Source organism: Bos mutus, chromosome 2 (assembly GCF_027580195.1).
Source record: "Bos mutus isolate GX-2022 chromosome 2, NWIPB_WYAK_1.1, whole genome shotgun sequence".
Classification (NCBI taxonomy): Eukaryota; Metazoa; Chordata; class Mammalia; order Artiodactyla; family Bovidae; genus Bos; species Bos mutus.
The window spans coordinates 20,326,568-20,341,045 of record NC_091618.1 but is presented as its reverse complement, the minus strand read 5'-3'; positions in this window follow the sequence as shown (position 1 = coordinate 20,341,045).

The window sequence follows — 14,478 nt, the reverse complement described above, 5'->3', positions numbered from 1 at the left end:
TACTGGAGTTTCAGCTTTAGCATCATTCCTTCCAAAGAAATCCCAGGGCTGATCTCCTTCAGAATAGACTGGTTGGATCTCCTTGCAGTCCAAGGGACTCTCAAGAGTCTTCTCCAACACCACAGTTCAAAAGCATCAATTCTTCAGCACTCAGCCTTCTTTACAGTCCAACTCTCACATCCATACATGACCACAGGAAAAACCATAGCCTTGACTAGACGAACCTTTGTTACCAAAGTAATGTCTCTGCTTTTCAATATGCTATCTAGGTTGGTCATAACTTTCCTTCCAAGGAGTAAGCGTCTTTTAATTTCATGGCTGCAGTCACCATCTGCAGTGATTTTGGAGCCCAGAAAAATAAAGTCTGACACTGTTTCCACTGTCTCCCCATCTATTTCCCATGAAGTGATGGGACCGGATGCCATGATCTTCGTTTTCTGAATGTTGAGCTTTAAGCCAACTTTTTCACTCTCCTCTTTCACTTTCATCAAGAGGCTTTTGAGTTCCTCTTCACTTTCTGCCATAAGGGTGGTGTCATCTGCATATCTGAGGTTATTGATATTTCTCCTGGTAATCTTGATTCCAGCTTGTGTTTCTTCCAGTCCAGCATTTCTCATAATGTACTCTGCATATAAGTTAAATAAGCAGGGCGACAATATACAGCCTTGAAGTACTCCTTTTCCTATTTCTTATTTTTTTTTCCTCCTTAGGAAAAGGAGGGGAAAAAAAAGTAAAATTGGGAGTATCCAATTAATATAACCTATTTTTTCTTGTATTGACATTGATATCATAGTTGATATTAATAAGTTGATAAGCTTACCCTGCTTATTTAACTTATGGCTATCTGGGGAGGCCTTACAAATAGCTGTGAAAAGAAGAGAAGTGAAAAACAAAGGAGAAAAGGAAAGATATAAACATCTGAATGCAGAGTTCCAAAGAATAGCAAGAAGAGATAAGAAAGCCTTCTTCAGCGATCGATGCAAAGAAATAGAGGAAAACAACAGAATGGGAAAGACTAGGGATCTCTTCAAGAAAATCAGAGATACCAAAGGAACATTTCATGCAAAGATGAGCTTGATAAAGGACAGAAATGGTATGGACCTAACAGAAGCAGAAGATATTAAGAAGAGATGGCAAGAATACACAGAAGAACTGTACAAAAAAGATCTTCACGACCCAGATAATCACGATGGTGTGATCACTGACCTAGAGCCAGACATCCTGGAATGTGAAGTCAAGTGGGCCTTAGAAAGCATCACTACGAACAAAGCTAGTGGAGGTGATGGAATTCCAGTTGAGCTATTCCAAATCCTGAAAGATGATGCTGTGAAAGTGCTGCACTCAATATGCCAGCAAATTTGGAAAACTCAGCAGTGGCCACAGGACTGGAAAAGGTCAAAGAATGCCAAAGAATGCTCAAACTACCGCACTCATCTCACACGCTAGTAAAGTAATGCTCAAAATTCTCCAAGCCAGGCTCCAGCAATATGTGAACCATGAACTTGCTGATGTTCAAGCTGGTTTTAGAAAAGGCAGAGGAACCAGAGATCAAATTGCCAACATCCGCTGGATCATGGAAAAAGCAAGAGAGTTCCAGAAAAACATCTATTTCTGCTTTATTGACTATGCCAAAGCCTTTGACTGTGTGGATCACAATAAACTGTGGAAAATTCTGAAAGAGATGGGAATACCAGACCACCTGATCTGCCTCTTGAGAAATTTGTATGCAGGTCAGGAAGCAACAGTTAGAACTGGACATGGAACAACAGACTGGTTCCAAATAGGAAAAGGAGTTCGTCAAGGCTGTATATCGTCACCCTGCTTATTTAACTTCTATGCAGAGTACATCATGAGAAACGCTGGACTGGAAGAAGCACAAGCTGGAATCAAGATTGCTGGGAGAAATATCAATAACCTCAGATATGCAGATGACACCACCCTTATGGCAGAAAGTGAAGAGGAACTCAAAAGCCTCTTGATGAAAGTGAAAGAGGAGAGTGAAAAAGTTGGCTTAAAGCTCAACATTCAGAAAACTAAGATCATGGCAACCGGTCCCATCACCTTATGAGAAATAGATGGGGAAACAGTGGAAACAGTGTCAGACTTTATTTTTGGGGGCTCCAAATCACTGCAGATGGTGACTGCAGCCATGAAATTAAAAGACGCTTACTCCTTGGAAGGAAAGTTATGACCAACCTAGATAGCATATTGAAAAGCAGAGACATTACTTTGCCAACAAAGGTCCATCTAGTCAAGGCTATGGTTTTTCCTGTGGTCATGTATGGATGTGAGAGTTGGACTGTGAAGAAGGCTGAGCACCGAAGAATTGATGCTTTTGAACTGTGGTGTTGGAGAAGACTCTTGAGAGTACCTTGGACTGCAAGGAGATCCAACTAGTCTATTCTGAAGGAGATCAGCCCTGGGATTTCTTTGGAAGGAATGATGCTAAAGCTGAAACTCCAGTACTTTGGCCACCTCATGCGAAGGGCTAACTCTTTGGAAAAGACTCTGATGCTGGGAGGGATTGGGGGCAGGAGGAGAAGGGGACGACAGAGGATGAGATGGCTGGATGGGATCACTGACTCTATGGATGTGAGTCTGAGTGAACTCCGGGAGTTGGTGATGGACAGGGAGGCCTGGCGTGCTGCGATTCATGGGGTCGCAAAGAGTCAGACACGACTGAGCGACTGATCTGATCTGATCAACTATGAAAGTTCCTTATTTTGAAGTTGTTCAACAACAAAAAAATGAATATATATAAGATTGGGAGAAAAAAAATTTTCTCCGCTGCAAACATTCTTAATTAGTCGAAATGTTAGGGTTCAGTTTCAGGCTGTATGCTCATACACACAAAACAGGCTTTCTACTTCTTAATCTCTACCCTGTGAAGACTGACTGCGGGTCCTGTGTTTGTTTCCTGAGATGCTGCTATATTCTTTTTTTTTAATTTATTTTTTAATTGAAGGATAGTTGCTGTACAGAATTTTATTGTTTTCTGTCAAACTTCAACATGAAGCAACCACAGGTATACATATATCCCCTCCCTTTTGAACCTCCCTCCCATCTTCCTCCCTATCCCACCTCTCTAGGTTGATGCAGAGCCCCTGTTCGAGTTTCCTGAGAAACTCAATTCCCATTGGCTGTCATCTAATTCCCATTGGCTATCTATTCTTATAATAAATTTTCTCTTTGTTAATACTTTAACTGGGGTTCATTTTTTTTTCCTTTTTTTCAAACAAAAGCTGGAAGTTACTAACACCAAGAAAAGTATACAGGTAACTTGTCACATGCCATACTAAAACAGCAAAAGAAGTTCAGAAAAAAAGGAAGGATTCTATCAAGATGGGCAAAGAATTAGGATTCCTCTAGGCTTTGGAAGATGGCTAGAATTTGACACAAAAAGATGGTCAGAATAATATTTTGTGTATCAGAGTCAGTTGCAGAAAACCCAAATTCTTCTAGCTATATTAAGCTGGAGGAAGTGTAATTGAGGGATTCCCTAGTGGCTCAGACGGTAAAGTGTTTGCCTGAAATTCGGGAGACCTGGGTTCGATCCCTGGGTTGGGAAGATCCCCTGGAGAAGGAAATGGCAATCCACTCCAGTACCCTTGCCTAGAAAATTCCATGGATAGAGGAGCCTGGCGGGCTCCAGTCCATGGGGTCGCAAAGAGTCGGACATGACTGAGCAACTTCACTTTCGCTTAGTGTAACTGGGGATCCGTGTGTACAGAACTGCTGGGAGGTCTGGAGGGCAGGCTCCAGCGTGGCCTCCAGGAATGCCTCCCAGGACGTGACTGCCAAGGGAGAGCTTCCGCCTCTGCAGCCCTCAGAAAGGCAGGGAAATTGAGAAACCACCTCTGCGAGCGTCAGACTCAAGCATGCACCACAACAGTCACAGTCCAGGGAGCCACAGCCACTGCTGCTGCCCCTGCCCCTCCACACACACAGGAATGGTAACAAGACCCCGAAACACTGAACTTGACTTCTGCTGTCGCTGCAACTGCTTCTTAACACTGTGACAGTACAGAAAGCTCAAAACCTCCTCCCGCACCCATCTTCCTTCAGAGCCACAGACGGAAGTAGCTGAAAGAGGGCCTCCGCCTCCTTGCTGTCTTCCAGTGCATGCTAAGTCACTTCTGTTGTGTCTGACCCTGTGTGACCCTATTGACCGTAGCCCGCCAGGCTCCTCTGTCCATGGGATTCTCCAGTCTAGAACACTGGAGTGGGATCCTTCTCCAGGGGATCTTTCGAACTCAAGGATCGAACCGGCATCTCTTACATCTCCTGCACTGGCAGATGAGTTCTTAACCACTAGCACCATCTGGGAAACCCTGCCATCTTCCATATTGTTATCAAAAGTGAGCTCTGGCTGCTTGCTGCTCAAAAGCTAATAAAGAAGCAAATCAGGGGAAAGGAAAGTTTGCTTTATTTCAGATGCCAGCAACCGAAGAGAGGACAGACTCCAGTCCAAAGGCTGACTCCCCCGCTGTCCCCGACCACTGACAATCATGGTGCAAGAACTTTTATAGGCTGAGGGAGGGGGCTACATGCAAAAACAGCACAGTCAGCTCTGTCATCTTGAAATTGGTGATCTGACCAGCGTCATCTTGATCGTTTTAAATACAGTTAATCTTCAGTTCCAGGGTTGGTTTGTTCTCATTTCCTTGAGACCACTTGTCAGAATTGTGGCAGTTTACATCATGGCTACAGTCTGGTCTTCATATAGTTAACTTCTCCACCTGGGGTTTCAGTATCTATAAGACAGCTCACAGGACATGCCTCAGAATATTATCTATAGCTCTTGAAGAGGAACTAAAGGTCCTTGTCTTTCCTTAATGACCAAGCTATCGTTTGGTCTCCTTTGATTGTTTTCCTTTGTTTCTGCATTTTCTCCTTCTCTGATTAAACTTATTCTTTGGTCAAAGTTTTTCTGCAGACAAAAAGCAGGGTAACGACACAGAAGAGGAGGCAAGGACAATAGGATCTTCCTCTGTTTCAGTAGAGCACAAGGATTGATCTAATCACTGCAACATCCAGACCTTAGAGGTAGAGTATTCTGGAAAATGTAGTGTTTAATCCTCACAATCTCTACTGTACAGAAATGTATACTAGAATGACGTTGACATGGACATTGAGCAAGATAATTCACCACAGTGATTTCATTTAAATGCTATGGAAGGAAACTTTTTCTAGAGTATGGAGTATTACCATTACTATGTATCATTTAAGTGATTTCGATCATGTTTCTGTTTCTTCCATGGCTTGGATGTCTAGGGTGTCTATAGATATGCTTACACGTCTAGGCTGACATGTAACATTCCAAATGAGAACACCCTTAAGAATATTAGGAAAATGTGTTTCTTCAAGACAGAAGAGAGTTAACGTATGAGAGAGCATGGAGTCATGGTCAAGTCATGTTTGTGCCATTGGTGAAAATAAGAGGTAATGCAAAAGCACTTTGTTCTGCTCTTTCCCCCAACCCGAAGCTTCCCCTCCTAGTCCCATGCACACTGTGGACCTAGGGGCAGTAAGGATCATAGTCAAACACCAGAGACCACATTTCCTAAAATTCTCTAGCTTTTACCATCTTCTGCCCACCCGCATATCCGCTCCAGTGTTCTTGCCTGGAGAATCCCAGGGACGGGGGAGCCTGGTGGGCTGCCGTCTACAGGGTCGCACAGAGTCGGACACGACTGAAGTGACTTAGCAGCAGCAGCAGCCCACCCACATGAAAGGTTATGTGATCTTAAGCAGCTCCAACCATGCTCTGAGTGCGCCTCACAGTACTCTGGGTAGCTACGCCAGGAGGAATTCACACAATATTGAATGGGTATTAAACACCCACCCATGTTCTGTCAGGCATCCTCTTCTGAACACACTGCAGTCAAACCAGCTGAGGGTTTTATTAGAACTTGGGCTTTATACACAGATATGGCTAACTGTCCATCAACATTCGTGCTTTTACCTTTCATAAGACAGTGGTTGAGAAGTGTCTGGGAACTATAGTTCCCAGTTTCCCATGCATCTGGGTTGGGCCATGTGACTTATTTTAACCAATGAGAAGTCACTTTCAATCTAAGACACTTACAAAGTGATGGATGTTATCTATTTTCTTCTTTTCCATCCATAGTTGCAGACAAGTAAGCTGCCTTGGAAGTCATGTGCTGAAAATACCAGCTTTCATTAACCTAAATCTCTATGAGTTAGAGGCCCCATGCCCTTCCCTTTCTGTCCATCTAGAACTGTTCAAGAAAGTTGACATCAACAAGCAATAAATGTTTATTGCGTTGTCATCTTATAATGTGTCAGTGTTAGAGTAGCTAGCATTACCCCCAGGAAATCCAGTGTACCCCTTGTCTTTGGCCTTATAACCTTCCTAACCTTTGCAACATGTTGCCAAACATCAACTATGTCACTCCCGCCTCTCCGAAAAAGTGACATCAAAACAAGACAGTGAAATACCATATTTTCCTAGAGTTTTATTCATAAATTATATTCAGGAAGATTAGGGAACATTAGAAACTGTAAGAAATGTACAGTATATAACAAATATAAGGAAGCTGTGCTTAGTCATGTCTGACTCTTTTGTGACCCACATAGGCTGTAACCCTCCAGGCGCCTCTGTCCCATGGGATTTCCCAGGTGAGAATATTGGAATGGGTTGCCATTTCTGCCACCTGGGGATCTTTCTAAACCAGGAATTGAACCTACATCTCCTGTGTCTCCTGCATTGCAGGTGGATTTTTTACTGCTGAGCCATTGGGGAAGCCCATAAAGTAGGAATGCTGCTGCTGCTAAGTCACTTCAGTCGTGTCCGACTCTGTGTGACCCCATAGATGGCAGCCCACCAGGCCCCCCCATCTCTGGGATTCTCCAGGCAAGAACACTGGAGTGGCTTGCCATTTCCTTCTCCAATGCATGAAAGTGAAAAGTGAAAGGAAAGTCGCTCAGTCATGTCTGACTCTTCGTGACCCCATGCACTGCAGTCTACCAGGCTCCTCCATCCATGGGATTTTCCAGGCAAAAGTACTGGAGTGGGGTGCCATCGCCTTCTCCAAAAGTAGGAATACAAGTGGAGAAATCCCAGAAACAGATAAGTAAATGTTTCAAAAGAATGAAATATCTTTAAGAGTATTATGTCATTCCACTGAGCTCATTAATAGGAACTTTTGCACCCTCAGTACCAAGCTTGCCTAGAGAATTTTGATTAATGGATCATATCGGATTGAGAGTTGTTCATATATACATAAACAAATTTAATGCCCGCTATAAACAAAGAATATACATGAGTCTATGGGGTGGAGAAACTGTGAATTTAGTTTTGAGAGCTCAGTAGATATATGTACTGCTAAAGTGTAAAGGTTCATGGAGATTCTTAGCTCAATCTTTTTGCTGTATAGATGAGTGAGTAAGACAGTAAGATTCAGGGAAGCTGAGGTGACTCACTCATGGTTAGGTTGCCCTGGCAGAGCACGGACGTGAATTTGGGATTTCTGACCTCCAATCAGTTGTCTTTCTATTAAAGTATAAGCTTGATGTTTAGATGAACCGGATGAGATGAAAGTTTAGGACGTCTGAGAATCAAAGCACCCGCCAAGAGGACACTGCCTAGTGGCAGCCTCGCTACTGACAACAGCCCTTCCCACACCACAGCCACACGAGCTGCAGCTGCAGGTGCAGCGGTGGCAGCAGACCACAGGGACGCAGCCGCAGCCCTCACAGCAGCCTCAGCGGCGGGGGCAACACTGGTGCAGCAGCTGACCTGGTGGCATCTGCAGGTGGTGCAGCTGCCACAGCCCCCACTGCAGCCACCACCACAGCCCCCACTGCAGCCACCACCACAGCCACGGCCACAGCTCCCACCACAGTTACCAACACAGCCACCACCACAGCCACTGCCGCAGTTACCAACACAGCTACTATCACAGCCACCACCACAGCCACCACTGCAGCCCCCACCACAGTTACTAACACAGCCACTATCACAGCCCCCACCACAGACCTCACCACAGCCCCCACCCAGCCACGGCCAAGGCCCCCACCACAGCCCCCACCACACCCACCACTACAGCCCCCACCACAGTTACCAACACAACCACTATCACAGCCCCCACCACAGACCTCACCACAGCCCCCACCCAGCCACGGCCAAGGCCCCCACCACAGCCCCCACCACACCCACCACTACAGCCCCCACCACAGTTACCAACACAACCACTATCACAGCCCCCACCACAGACCTCACCACAGCCCCCACCCAGCCACGGCCAAGGCCCCCACCACAGCCCCCACCACACCCACCACTACAGCCCCCACCACAGTTACCAACACAGCCACTATCACAGCCACCACCACAGCTCCCACCACAACCCCCACCACAGCCACCACCACAGTTACCAACACAGCCACTATCACAGTCCTCACCACAGCCACCACCACAGCCATGACCACAGCCCCCACCCAGCCACGGCCACAGCCACCACCACACTCCCCACTACAGCCCCCACCACAGCCACCACCAGAGCTCCCACCACAGTTACCAACACAGCCACTATCACAGTCCTCATCACAGCCACCACCACAGCCATGACCACAGCTCCCACCCAGCCATGGCCACAGCCACCACCATACTCACCACTACAGTCCCCACCACAGCCCCTAACATAGTCACCACCACAGCCCCCACCACAGCCACCAGCACAGCTCCCACCACAGTTACCAACACAGCCACTATCACAGCCACCACCACAGCCCCCACCACAAGCCACCACCACAGCCACCACTTCAGACACCACTACAACCCCACCACAGCCCCCACCACAACCCCTACCACAGCTCCCACCACAGCTCCCACTACAGCCCCCACCACAGCCCCTAACATAGTCACCACCACAGCCCCCACCACAGCCACCACCACAGCCACCACTGCAGCCAACATCACAGCCCCTACCACAGCCACCACCACAGCCATCACCACAACCTCCACAACCACAGCAGACCATGGTGTCAGTAGAAAGGACTCAGGAGAGGTGAGGAGGGAGACTCAGGAGGGGAGGGAGGTCTGAAGCTTCCTTCCGCTGGAGGAAGCCCTTGTTACTCTGTTTGGCTTGGCCTTGACCCAAGCACATGACTAGTTCTCTGTTGTTTATCTCAATTTCCCTGGGAGAAGTTTACAGTGCCTCTGGTTTACTTCCTTAAGGACTTATGGCCTCACGAAATAGCTTATTTCAGTTCTGAATTTATTTGTTTTAGGAGCATATTTAGAATAGGATTATGAGGGTCTGAAATACATTACTGTCGTCTTTATTTTCTGTTCAATCCATGCAAGTCTGACTCAGAAGTCTTAACTGAATTGTAAAATGAATAAAATTGTGATATTTAATCTTTCCCATCTTTTGTTCAGTGTCTTCATTGATCCTTTAAGAGATGAAGCAAAGAAATACTTTCTGAGGCTGATGTCTCTACCAATAAGAGGCCTCAAACTTAACATTTCCAAAACTTCCTGTGTCTCACATAAAAGGAGAAGAATAATCTGTGGGTCTTCCCCATTCTTTTCCAGGCTTTCTACTGTCCCTGGTTAGTGTTCAGATTCTACAAAGAAGGGATTCACTCCAAAGCAGGCAAAAAGAAGACTCTTTCAGAAGCGCAGGACTTTGGGTCACAGGGTCAGGATTCAGAGCAGCTGGTGCACAGAAACCACGTGTGATCCCACAGCAAGAATGAGATCCACAGATGGACCCATGGCTGAGCCTATCAGCCCAGGAACAGGAAGCATCTTCTTCCCCAGAGAATGGTGGCTTTCTACCCGGGGACACAAACAGGATGGAGCTTCCCAGGTGGAACTACTGGTAAAGAACCTGCCTGTCAACGCAGGAGGCACAAAAGACACGGGTTCAATCCCTGGGTTGAGAAGATCCCCTGGAGAAGGGCATGGCACACCATTCCAGTATTCTTGCCTGGAAAATTCCATGGGCAGAGGAGCCTGGTGGACTACAAGTCCATGGGGCTGCAAAGAATCGGACACGACTGATGTGACTTAGCATGCAGGCATATAAACAGATGGCAGGAGTAGTTGGAAAACAGAGTCAATATAATTTTTCATTTGACAAATTAAATATGTGTTACCTTTGAAACACAACAAAATACAAATAAATTTTGGCTTTAAGCCACAGACCCTCAAGGAAACTGCACTAGAGTGGGCACTTGTGCACAAACAAGCCAGTTCAGTGACACGAGCTGAGTCCTGGTTTATAAAGTCAAGTCCCAGGAAGACTTCCCTGGCAGTCCCATGGCTGGAACTCCACACTTCCACTGTAGGGTCACAGGTTCGATCCCTGGTTGGGGAACTAAGATCCCACGTGCTGCATGGTATGGCCAAAGGTCAAAGTATTTTTTTCACATGCTTAAAACTTAACTTTTTTGGAAAAAAAAAAAAACTTCAAAATTAAAAAAAAAAAAACACTTCAAAATTACCTACAAAATTAACAGAAAATCAAATTATAATTAATGACCATTGTAAATTAAAATTATTTAAGTAAAGCTAAAATATATGTATCTCTACATCCTGACCCATCAATAGAATACCCAAACACAAAGCATTAGTGATTAAATTCAATTGTCTTTGATATTTTGCCAAAAGTAACACATGTATACAAATTTTTATATGGTTTTTATGATGGTACATTTGACCAGGCAAAAGAATGAAGCACATTATAGCAGTTTCTTAGCATAATTTATTGCTTTACAGTATTGCAACTATACAGTCTGAAGTTCCATATGTTCTCAAATCCCAGCCCTGCAAATGTTAGGGCTTTGCTACCTGCAGACAAAAGCAGAGAGCATCCAAGCCAAGTACAAAAGAGGTACACAGAGATTAGGGCAGGCTCAGGACAATCAGGGTATGTGTGTCTAGAATGGAAGGAGCAGAGAGGAGCAGGGGTGGCAGGGGCCACAGTCAAAGAGGCCTGGGAAAAGCCACTCTTTTTTTCTTTTAATACTGTTCTTTAAAATTTAACTTAGTAATTTATTCTTTTTTTTGACTGTGCTAGGTCCTCATCGCTGCCTGCAGATTTTCTCCATTTTTGGAAAGCGGGGCCCACTCTCTCATTGTGGTACATGGACTTCTCATCGCGGTGGCTTCTGTTGTTGCAGAGCACAGGCTCTAGGCTTCACGGGCTTCAGTAGCTGTGGCACACAGGCTTAGTTACCCCTCAGCATGTGGAATCTTCCAGGACCAGGGATCAAAGCAGTGTCCCTGCACTGGCAGACAGATTCATAACCACTGGACCAGCAGGGAAGTCCTGAAAGTCCCTCTTTATTGTCTGGCTGACCCAGTGGGGACTGGCAGCCCCGAAAGTTGAGGTGTGGGAGGAGGAAGCCCTAACAGTGAAGAGGTGAACTGTTCTTCTGCAGGCCAGTCGGTTAGGATGCTCAGAACCATGCCTCCTGGGAGAGGAACCAGAAGATGCTGTGCCCCTTCAGTTGAAGGACGGGAGGTAGGGTTTGGAGAAGTCCAATGCAAATCCTGCTTTCATATGGAGTTGCATCCCTTTTAGAGCAGTGGGGTTTTGTTACTGTTCTTCTCTGAAGCACCTGAGGCAGAAAAATATTAAGAAAAAAAAGAATGTATTATTTAAAATATAATATCTGGTCATTTCTTGCTTGTTCAAGGGATGCTGATGGATAGAATATCCTTCAGGGGAATGCTATGGAGTGTGAAATTGGGAAAAAGTCCTGATATAGTAGGAAAATGCACTGGGAGGCAGGAGGCAAGGTGGCCCCTCTATACGGTGGGCTTCTGCTGGTTCCTTGCTTCCTGTGTTTTACTCACCAAATTTCTTCTTCACATCTTATGTTGCTATGATGTAGTGGTCATTCCCTGATCCTCTATCACATTCCACATTTCATTGTCTGAGAACATTTCTCGCAGAAAATAAACATAGCTTTAAAAAAAAAATTTTTTTTATTGGATTGTAGTTGATTTACAGTGTTGTTTTTTCTGCTGTATAGCAAGGTGAATCAGTATACACATATCCACCGTCTTTTAGATCCTTTTCGCATAGAGGTCATTACAAAGTATTGAGTAGACTTTTCTGTGCTGTACAGTAGGTCTTCATTAGTTACCTATTTTACACATTGTGTTGTTGTTGTTGTGCAGTTGTTAAGTTGTGTCCGACTCTTTGCGACCCATGGACTGCAGCACTCCACGTTCTCTTGTCCTTGGCTATTTCCCGGAGTTGGCTCAAATTCATGTCCATTCAGTTGGTGATGCCAACCATCGCATCCTCTGCCACCCTCTTCTTCTTTTGCCTTCCATCTTTCCCAGCATCAGGGTCTTTTGCAATGAGTCAGCTCTTCGAATCAGGTGACCAAAGTCATGTAGCTTCAGCTTTAGCTTCATCAGTCCTTCCAATGATATTCAGGGTTGATTTCCTTTAGGACTGGTATCATTGAAATCAGTCCTTTAGGACTGACTGTTTGATCATCATTTGAGAGTCCTAGGGACTTTCAAGAATCTTCTCCAGCCCCACAATTTGAAAGCATCAGTTCTTTCAGTGCTCAGCCTTCTTTATGGTCCAACTCTCACATCCATATATGACCACTGGAAAAACCATAGCTTTGACTATATGGACCTTTGTTGGCACAGTAATGTCTCTGCTTTTTAATATGCTGTCTAGTTTGGTCATAGTTTTCCTTCCAAGGAGTAAGTGTATTTTAATTTTATGGCTGTAGTCACCATCAGAACTGATTTTGGAGCCCAAGAATATAAAGTCTGTCACTGCTTCCACTTTTTCCCCTTCTCTATACCATCAAGTGATAGGATTGGACGCCATAATTTTTTGAATGTTGAGTTTTAAATGGGGTTTTTCACTCTCTTCTTTGACCCTCATCAAGAGGCTCTTTAGTTCCTCTTCACTTTCTGTCATTAGACTGGTATCATCTGCATATCTGAGGTTGTTGATATTTCTAATAGAGTTGTTTATTACATATCTACTATAAATAATCACGAGTGAAATCATAGCAAGTTCTCTCATCCACCAAGGTAGTTTTCCATACGGCTTCTAATCTAGTGCAGATTAGATGTAGAGGATATGACTGTGGTTTTGTATAGTAGAACCACATGTGATGATGTTTGTAGTAGTCTTTAGAGTCATGAAATTATGTAAGTCATTAGGGAATTGGTTGAAGTGTAACTCATTGATTAATTCAATTCATTCAGCAAGTGTTTGCTTGAGAATCTACTATGTGAAAGGCCCTGTTCTAAAAGCACATGGGGTCCATCAATGAATGAACACAACACAAATCCTTGCACCCTTGACATTTCCATGAGTATGGGAGGAAACAGAAAATAAATATAGTGGATAAGTATTGAGTACATTAGAAAGTGCTAAATTCAGTGGAAAAGTAAAGGAAAATTAGAAATGTGGTATGGTTTTATAATTTCACATTAAATCATATCCATACTATGTGCTATCTGCAGCTATTAGAAAATCAGATAAATGCATATGGACACAATGGAAGAGCTCTAAGAGGAAGAGGAAAAAAGCAAATTACAGAACAGTTTGCTGGGAACTCATGCAGACATGCATGTGCGCATATGTCGGAGAAGATCTTAGGAGATATACAACAAAACATACTTGTGCAAATCTCCCATATCCCCACTACCCAAACTGCAGCAGACACTATATAGCTCGCTTTGTCCTGGGTGGGTTTTTTTCCAAGCCCTCCTTTCACTGAGGGTGACCCTTTGAGGGTCCGCATTTCCAACAGTGGTCTCTGCTTCAGTTCCCCTTTGCCCAACCATTCTGCTGCATGTCAAATTTGTAGAGCCTTCTTCCATTTCTTGCCCTGAGAGCTGCCTTTATTCTCATGAGTCAACTCTACACTTAAAGGGGAGCTTTTTTTTCATTTGTGCAGAATCTAAATGTTTTGCAGAGGGAAGGTTTGGGGGGATAGCTAGCCTACCATATTGCCAGAAATGAAAATGATCAATAGAATTTCCAAAGCAGCTGTAAAAAGTTACAGTTTAAGACAACAATTAATTTATTCTTTCCCTATCTGTTCTTGAAAGGAATATATTGACAATAGGATGCCACATTATGAGAGGAAAGTCTTTGCCTATCAAAATATTAGCAGAGATGCTTAGAGAAGATGATGGAGCCCTCCAGTATGTCATCAGGAAAAACATGCCATAACCCTGCAATCAAATCTGACTTATTTGTTGTTCTAGAAATGAGCACACAGCAGTAATTATAACATGCATTTTACTAACTATAAAACAAAATAATTATTAGGCATTACTTGTAGCTTCATTTTTAAAGATCGGGTTGCAGTCAAACTTGTTACTAAATTATTTGCTGTGAAACTTCAGTTCCTATTTAGATAGATTCAAGCTTTTTTCCCCATACCAATTATTCCTGGATAATGAAAACCTACAGTATTCCCATTTACAAAAAGAGGATACAGAGACTCAAGAAG